The 9,257-nt window shown below is 46.5% G+C and overlaps 1 protein-coding gene across 6 annotated transcripts in view; it reads left to right on the top strand.

Moving 5' to 3' along the window:
- Positions 1-9,257, top strand: part of RNF144A (ring finger protein 144A) — a 163,032-nt gene that overhangs the window by 44,904 nt on the left and 108,871 nt on the right. The window lies entirely within an intron of this gene.

Raw genomic sequence — 9,257 nt, 5'->3', positions numbered from 1 at the left:
TGGCACATGAGGCTGAATATCCATCTCTCTTTGGTCCTTGTGCGTAGAATTTCTTTCACTCACATAACATCACTCCAACCTTATAGCCCGACATAAATAGCACTTCTTCTAGAAGCATTCCTGACTTGGCCACCTGGAAATGCTATGTTTTCTTGGAACTCCTAGGCAGTATGTGGTATTGTGGAAATAATCTTAGCTACAGTGTTTGATTGGCATTTGAACATCTGTCTCTCATTTACTAAATACATGTGAAATTGAAACAGCCTCCTTGTCTGGGGTAATACCTGAGGTTTGTTGTTTCATCAGGGAGAAGGACATGGACACATGAAGGGTGAGGTTGAGAGTAGAAGTTTAATAGGCAAAAGAAAGAGAATAGCTCTCTGCTACAGAGAGGGTGCTGGAAAAGTGGGTTGCTGGATCCATGGTGAAATGCAGGGGTTTTATAAACAAACTGATGGGGAGGCGATATCTGATCTGAATAGGGAGCGAAAGACTGGTTAGAACAGGTGTGCCATTTGCTTAGGGCTCAAATCTCTGGTAGCTCCTGCCCTAATCTTTCATTATGCAGGTGGGTTCTCTGCCCGAGCAGCACCGTGTTGCCCTTTTATTTATTACAGTATATGTGGTAATAAAAAAGGGAAGATGGAGCCTCCGTGTTCGGCATGCCTGGCCCCCAGGTAACTGTTTTCTATTGGTGCAGCTGCTGGCATTCCCCCATGCAGGCTTCTAGCTTCCTTATTTATGTTTACAGCTTGATTTTTCAGGCTGTTCTTTGTTAGAAGAGAAATTATTTTGGGGCGTTGATTTTTGTTAGAAGGGAAGCTCTGCTGAGGACTCTTTTGCCCTATCTGCCTGAATAATTTCTTTCTACCTCCTGTTTCAAAACTTTGTGCTGTTTATTCTTTGACTAAACACCTCTTACCTAATAATCTGTGAAGTCACATACCTCATCAGATTATGGATATTTAAATTCACTTAAATAGGGGTAACTTCTAACACTTAGACTAGAAAATCAGAAAAACATTTGGTTTTCCCCCATTCTGTCTTGCTTAGATATTGATGTACTTGTCTTATTTTGTTAACCACAGCGTAAGCTTCCGGAGGCAGGGCAGCGCCTTTTCCATTACTGAGCATAGGCACTTAAGCACAGAATGTCTTCAGTTCATGACTGGCCCAGCCTTGCTGGTCCCCATGGTTTAGGCCATCATGATGCCAGTGTTGAATTTTTGGTGGTGTTTGAACTGTGATTGATCACTGAAGGGAGAAGACAAGATCATTCTGATCATTTTAAAAGATGGATGAATAAGGGGACTGTCCTCAGCACTGAGAAGCGGAGGCCAAGGATGAAGTTGTACTTGGACTAGAAGTAGGCTAAGTTGTAAGCGGTGATTTGATGCGTGAAACCCACCTATCTGTGTTTGAGATACTTGAGGACATCTTTTCTGAATCTTGCTTTGTTCCACAAGGAGATACTGAGGCCTGAACAGGCAGGTTCATAGGTAATCTCGTGAGTCCTCAGGTAACATGAACACTAAATATCTGAAAATGTATGTTTGATTTTTAGCCTTACTGGCCAAGCAAGGAGTTTCTGGTTTGAAATATTTGTGGGCACTTAGAGGTAAGTGAGTTTCCAGCCATTTTCGGGGCTTGAAAATTAATATACGACACATTCGGATCTGATACGCCTTCTGTGCTGGCTGCATCCAGTTCCTTAACGGATTGGTGAACCCCTCTCGGTATCATGTCACTTTCTGGGTTCGTAGGCATTCCTTGTCACGCAGTTAAATTCTTCGTGACCTGTTTTTCTAAGTTAAGCCACCTTGTCTTACCTCCTTCCCCTTCTCAGAATGAATCTTTGTAATTGGATGTGTGAGGTCTGCTTAGTCGCCATCTATCTGAGCCGCTTTCTGCAAAATGACAGAACAAAAGATGATTACAAGAGTTTGGTGCGGTTTGGCTAATTTCCTTTTGTCCCCTCTTCTTCCCTTTCTTGCTCTCTCTTTTCCCCTTTCTTCTTTCTTTTAATTGATGAGCAAAAGTCTTTAGCTTGTTAATAACATATCTGGAGTTAAAACGCAGAGGTTCTGAGTCATGTGTCCTTGGTGTGCAGTCAACTGGGTGAGGAACTGGAGTTGTTAAAAATGAATTTAATGTAGCCCCTCCCCTCAAGCAGCCACACATTAGAGGCAGGCGTGGGACGCAGTGTATGCACAGGAGTGTCTTTGAATTTGAACACCATCTTTCTGGCAATTTTGCGGGGAATGGGTTGGTCTAGTCTTGCATTTTCCTCACCCCACTCCTGCCCCACTCCTGCAGCTGGTAGGCAGAGCTGTAAAGGAACTAATGACATGGCTCAGAAAAGAGGCATGAGGTTAAAGAAAAACCGTGGCAAGGGTAGCAGAGATGGAAAAAAGAAACAAACCATCATAGCAAGAGAACACGTTGGCTTCCAATGTGAATTTTCATTCTTTGAAATAGGGAGTATAGTTATGCCCTCCACACAGGAGCAAGGAGTTTAGGTATAAACATGGAGGAGTTCTGCCTGTGTGTGTGTGGCGGGCGCCCCATTTGGAATTGTTCACAGACAGTTGTGTTCAACAAATGTCAAATGTTTGCCTCACTAGAGGTGCCAGGCCTGTTGTGATGATATTTACAAGAAATGTGAAACAACCTTGTAGAGCCATGCAGTGGGACGAGGCACAGCTTTTCTGAGCCTGTAGGGAAAATAGGACATGTCCTCAGTTCATGAGGAGGCCATGATAGGAGGCAGTGGTGCCCCTTCGAGGCAGGGAGCAGCCCCCACCAGACATGCTAAGGCAGGTGGAAGCTCTTAGGTGAGTGGGTTGTAGCACCAGACTCCTCCCATCTAGCGAGAGCAACTTTCTGTCAATTACTCACTTATAGAAAGGTTTGTATATTCAGGGCCTTCATGGAGGTTAGGGGACCAGTGCCTTCTAGAGGGAGAAGCTTTTCTGTCCTCCCCCTCTTCCCCACCCCCTCCTCCCCCTCTACCCCGCCCCCTCCTCTTTTCAGATGGAGTTTCGCTCTTGTTGCCCAGGCTGGAGTACAATGGTGCGACCTCAGCTCACTGCAGCCTCACCCTCCTGGGTTCAAGTGATTCTCCTGCCTTGGCCTCTGGAGTAGCTGAGATTACAGGTGTCGGCCACCACACCTGCCTGATTTTTTATATTTTTAGTAGAGACAGGGTTTCACCATGTAATCTCAGCACTTTGGGAGGCCGAGGCATGGAGAAGCTTTTCTAGGCCTCAGGCATAAAGCTAAACCTATAGCAGGAAGGCGGGGAGGTGACTCCTGGCAAGTGTGGAGCCGCAGGCCGGTGTGGTGGTGTAGAGCTTGGGGAAATGGGTCAGAACTGCGTCTTTAGGATGGCGTCCATGAAGCTGTTTCCCCATCCTTTCCAGGTAAATAAGGACACAAGCACAACATTTACAAAAATTGCTTTTGTCAAGTAAGTATAATTATAGTCTTAAAAGGAAATCTCTATTTTACCTGCCAGATTGCTATGCTGTCTGTATTTGGGGGACAGACAGAAAACTTGCCTGCGTTTATCAGGGTTTTCACTTACTAAGCTTTCGGTTTTTAAACAGGGTGTGCATTTTAGGTTTGAAGGAGATAAATGTTCAGTATTATTAAAAAAGAAAGAAAGAAAGGAAAAAAGAGCCCCCCACCCACAACACACAGATACCAAAATTGCACATTCTGCCTTAGAGAAGTCGCTTACTCAGCAACAGTTGTTACCGCCTGACTTTTGCAGGCACTTCAGAGTCTTAGCCCATACGTTTCATAGTCAGAAGAAATGGTGGTTTACACCGACTGTGTGAGGACGGTCCTGACAACACTGGCCAGAGAAACACTGGAATATTTTAAAATCTGAGTTATTCTCCAAACTTTGGATGTTTTCTTCACTTTCTGGCTAGGATACAGAAACAGCAAACGCTGAGACTAAATGCCGTGGTCAGTCAGCCCACTCTGGTCTCCCCAGAACCTGAAAAGTCTGTGCTCTGAGGCTTGTTTGGGGAGAAGGATAAACTGCCCCTGGAGAAATCCCCAGTCACCAAATGTCTACAGCAGCTCACTATAAAAAGAATATTTTAAGAGGTTAATGGTAGCCAGGCTCCTTCTCCATGACAACCTCCTCTCTTGAGTTTTGAAGTACAGTAAATATTGGCATGAGAAGGAGAGTGATTTAGGGGCTATTTTCAGGAGGCCTGAAGCATTTCAACTGTAGTAGAATAATAACTGAGCAGAGTGTTCCATCAACAGGGTAATTAGGAAGTCAGTGGTTAGGGCATTAGCACAAGCTTGTGCATGGAAGGTGATTCTTGAGCTGGTGTAAACCTGGTGGGGATTTTCTATTGCTAGGTCTCTCCTGGGCGCTTCCACCTGGAAGCCCTCCTGATACTTGAAGATCCATGCTTCTCCCCGGCACAGACTTATTTTTCCGACCAACCTTCCTCTCTTGGCTTTAGTGCTTTGGTTCATGGTGTCAGGAGTTCTTATAGCCATCCGACCAAGATATTTTGGAGACAGCTTTGTCTCCTCCTCCTCCCAATGTACCATCCCCCATGCCTGTATGATGTTCTCCCTTTGTGTGACTCTCCCCGCAAGCCTTTGCTCCTCCAGTTTCCCATGGTCACTTCCGAGTCAAGGTTCTTATCAGTTTGAATGTGTGTGATAATGAACTTTAATGCATCACTATGCATGTAGGTCGTTCTTCCTCCAATGAGAGTTTATTCTGACAAATTACTACAAATCAAAGTTGAAAATGTTATATGAAACATGTAATTCCTCATATACAGAAGTCACAGCTGGTTTGTTATCTGCTATAGAAAACGTCCCGTGGGGTGTGTGGGTACCAGTGGTTATGGGGGAGGGAGGATGAGGGTGAAGGGAACCGGCCCAGGGTCTGTTAGTGCCCCATTGTGCCCCACCCTTGCCCCTTTTTGCATGGGGACTTTAAGGAGCCCCTCAGCCTGGTCCTGTGGCCCCTGCCCTGGAGCAGCCCCCAGTCATGGGAGACAGTTGGTAGATCTCAGCCCCTGCTCCCCGTTTCTGGATAACTGTGAGGCAGGGGTGTGATGGTGACTGTCTGAGTCCTCCCTAGGATTAAGCATCCATTAACCTCAGTAGTGACTGGGGCGGTGAATCCTTCAGTTTCGTTCCCTTCACCTCTTCACATCTACAACTGTTTCCTTGGCTCAAGGAACTCACTTACCAAATACATCAGTTGCCCAGGAATCATCGTCTCAGGGTCTGCTCTTGGGGAAGCCAAATTAAGATACTCCCATGGAGGATTTCTTTCATTTCTTTTAAATGTGCAAAATGAGGGAAAACTCGAAAGCTCACTGGAAGTATCATATGAATTAAAAGTTCATGAACATCCTTGCAAACCCAGAGCGCTAAGCTACTTGATTTTGGACCTCATGTTTCAGCGGACCTTCTATTAGCATTTCAAGGAGCAGTGTTATTTTCAGTAACAGGTCACTGCATGTAATGAATCGTTGATAACTATGGAGTAGGGGAACTGGAGTCCTCTTCAAAGGATTCTCAATCCTGTGGGATTCGGCGTCAGTCGCTTTTGAATGGTGTATCTCTTCTGCTCATTACTCCCCGATGGTATCATGTAAGACAGCCCGGTGTGGGCAGCCACCCTGTCCTTGCCGATCCTTCCTCAAGGGCTTTCTTTCCTCTGGGCCACCCTTGAGAAGGCTCGAGGAGATATGTTCTAAACTCTTCTGGTGTTCCTTATTTGCATTCGAAAATACAGAAAGAGGATATCCTACAGGATGAGTTGCAAGTTAAAATACGTGGGCACCATTCTGTCTTATATTATTTTAGCTGAAGGAGGGGAACAGTGAACACTTTGGGCCCAGAGCAGGCAAGGTTGGAACAGACTCCTGGTGGGTGCAGCTGGCTTTGCCAATGGTTCTTCACCTCCTCAGCTGGGACAAACCACTGATTTATTCTGGGAACAGAGAACAATGCTCCAGTAATTGAAATGTGTTCTTGTGACTGTGGCAGTCATGGGGGGCCCCTGGCGAGTCTTGAAGACAAGAGCTTTGGTCCCCCTACTGGGATCAGTCTGTTCTCATCGCAAGAAACAAACACATTTGACCAAACATTCCTTTTCTCCAACCGTAGAAAGTAATACCCACAATTACCTGTCAATATGTTTTTACAAATTTGGCCACAGTTTCTGGAAAAACGCATCAAATCTTCTTCAGGGCAGAGCAGGCACTGTGGGCACTGTGAACCTGGTGAGGGCGTGAGTGTCTCTTCATGTCATCCTCCTTAAGCATGACTGGTGGGCAGAGCCACGGTGTTCCCCAGGTGTTGTGTGTTCAGGCTGTCCTATTAATTCCCTGCATTGGCAGTGAGTGGCTGGTGAGATGTGGGGGTTCCTGCTCATCAGATGAGTTCTCAGGCTCAGGGCCACCGTGGCCATAGCACAGAGCCACACCTCGAGAGCACAGCATCTGGACTCAGGATTTGCCCAGCTGTGCCGCCTCATGGTCCAGGGCTATAGCCAATAGGGTAGGTAATACCCCATCCTCGGGGCTGCGTAACGGTAGTGATGACGATAATGACGATTCCAGTCATCACTGTGCTGATTCCAATCTTCTTCAGTATACCGGAAGCCATTCCTGCAGTGCGTCGATGCCATCACAGGCTTTGTTAGTAGGGTGCCACATCTGTTTACTTATTCAATCCTCATGATTCCAAATGCCGTTATGGGATTAACCATGTCCCCTTAAAATTCGTGTGTTGGAATCCTAACCCCCAGTACATCAGAGTGTGACCGTATTTGGAAAGAGGGCCTTTATGATGGTAATCAAGTTGAAATTAGGTTATTGGGGTAGCAGCATCCCTAATCTGGGAAGCCTGGTGTTCATATAAAAAGGGGAGACTGGGAGACAGAGATGCACATAGAAGGAGGATGATATGAAGAGACGCAGGGAGAAGACGGCCACCTGCAAGCCAGGGAGAGGGGTCTGGAGGAGATCCTCACTCACAGCCTCAGAAGGAGCCGACCCTGCCCACAGCCTGCTTGTGCTCCTGCATCTTCTAGAAGTGCGAGAAAAGACATTTCTGCTGTTTGAGCCACTCAGCCTGTGGTGTTTGTCACTGTAGCCCCAGGAAACTAATAAAAGTACAGGCTGAGCATTCCTAATTCAAAAATTCCAAAATCTGAAATGCTGCAAGGTATGAAACTGAGTGCTCACAGTGCCACAGATGGAAACGTCCATATCTGACCTCACGTGATGGTTTGCTGGCAAAATGCAGTCAGTCTTCCTTTCATGAACAAAATTGTTACAAATCTTTTATAAAATTATGCCTTCAGGCTATGTGCGTATAAGGTGTATATGGAGCAAAAGTGAATTTCATTTTAAACTTGGGTCCTGATATGGTTTGGCTCTGTGTACCCCCCAATCTCATCTTGTAGCTCCCATAATTCTCATGTGTTGTGGGAGGGGCCCTGTGGGGGATGATTGAATCATGGGGGCGGGTCTTTCCCATGCTGTTCTCATGATAGTGAATGGGTCTCATGAGATCCAGTAGCTTTAAAACTGGGATTTTCCCTGCTCAAGCTCTCTCTTTTCCTGCTGCCATCCACGTATGATGTGACTTGCTCCTCCTTGCCTTCTGCCATGATTGTGAAGCCTCCCCAGCCATGTGGAACTGCAAGTCCAATAAACCTCTTTCTTTGGTAAATTGCCCAGTTTCAGGTATGTCTTTATCAGCAGCATGAAAATAGATGAATACAGGTCCCACCCCCAAGACATCTCAACAGGGATATGCAAATATTTCAAAATCCAAAACACTTCTGTCCCAAGGATTCTGGATAAGGGATATTCAGCTGTTACCATTTTTCTCATGTTATACAGGAGGAAACTGAGGCCTGGAGAGGGAGGAACCTGCCCAAGTTTCCTCAGAGAGCAGAGCCTGAGGTAGACAATGAGCCCCGGGACTGTCTCAGTTTCCACACCCTTGGCCACTGGCTTTACCAGGCAGTGACTTGCACCTGCTTTCTCCACGGGCCACAGGACTGCATTGTTCTCACCATGCGGTGGCTTCCCCAGCGGCCTAGTCCGTCCTCCTGCAGCCCTCATTCCTGTTTAGAGTCTTGAAACACATTTATTTCCCCCAAAGTGTGGCCTGCACAAAGTCATGTGTAAAACTGAACTTTGAGAATGTGAATTTGGTATGCCAAAATCACTCTTGTCTTTACCTTGCTTTCCTTATTTGACACGTTGTTCTTGTGTTTCTTGTTGCAGAGTATAACATACACTTTGTAAAATAACTGGCGAGTATAGAAAACATGGTGACCATGTCGTTTTACTTCGTGGCGTCTGGTCACCGGGTTTCCCGTTGTTCTTTGGCCTTGTCCTTGTTGCAGGAGCTCCAGCTGGTTGGACCGTAGCTTCTGGCTGGGAAGTCATGCCCAGGCCTCTCGGGAGGGGCGTGCAGTTTGCCATGTCCTCCTGAGTCCCCTTCTGTTTCCACATCTGTGAACCATTGCCGGCTTTGATATTCCTTCAGTTGCCTGGTTCCTTGAGTGGGCCTGACTTCTCTGCACTGTGAGCCCTGGTAGGGGTGGTAGGGACAGCCAGGGTGTGGGGTCCCCGTGATCGGGCTGTCTAGCACACATGGTGGTTCCAGTCTTCTTCAGCATATCTGCCAGGTTGGTAATAAATACTGCAAAACTAAAATATGGAGCAAACCAGGTCGTGGGTGAATTAAGACTGAATAACATTATGAGGTGGGGTCTGGCAGAGAGCATGCTGCAGTTTCAGGATTAATGAGAGATTTTTCCTGGACCCTACCCTTGTGCAGTCTTCAGCTGTGTGGAACAGCTTGCTAACACGGGCAGTCAGTTATTCCAGACACAGACAGCCCTGGCACCTGCGTGGGGAGCAGCAGCTCTGCTCATCTGGGCCTTCGAATCCTGTCCTCTGATTTGTTTCTGCCATTCATGCTGTGGATCTGAGTGATGTCAGATGAAGCCTTCGACTAAAGGACTCCCTGGGCTCCCGCTAGTTCTGACCTTCACTGTTTTTTGGGCTTGGATTCCACTCCCAGTTTCCAGTTGTCTAACTAAGCCTGCTTCTCTACTTTTCAATGGGACCTGGGATATTGCTGAACTGCGCTATCTATTGCTCTACTACTTATCACTTAACCAATCTGCATCCCCCCTCCCTTTTTGCACAGTGTTTATTTCTAGATTCCTAATTTCA

Source organism: Callithrix jacchus, chromosome 14 (assembly GCF_049354715.1).
Source record: "Callithrix jacchus isolate 240 chromosome 14, calJac240_pri, whole genome shotgun sequence".
NCBI classification, from domain to species: Eukaryota; Metazoa; Chordata; class Mammalia; order Primates; family Cebidae; genus Callithrix; species Callithrix jacchus.
This window is presented reverse-complemented; position numbering and strand designations above follow the sequence as displayed.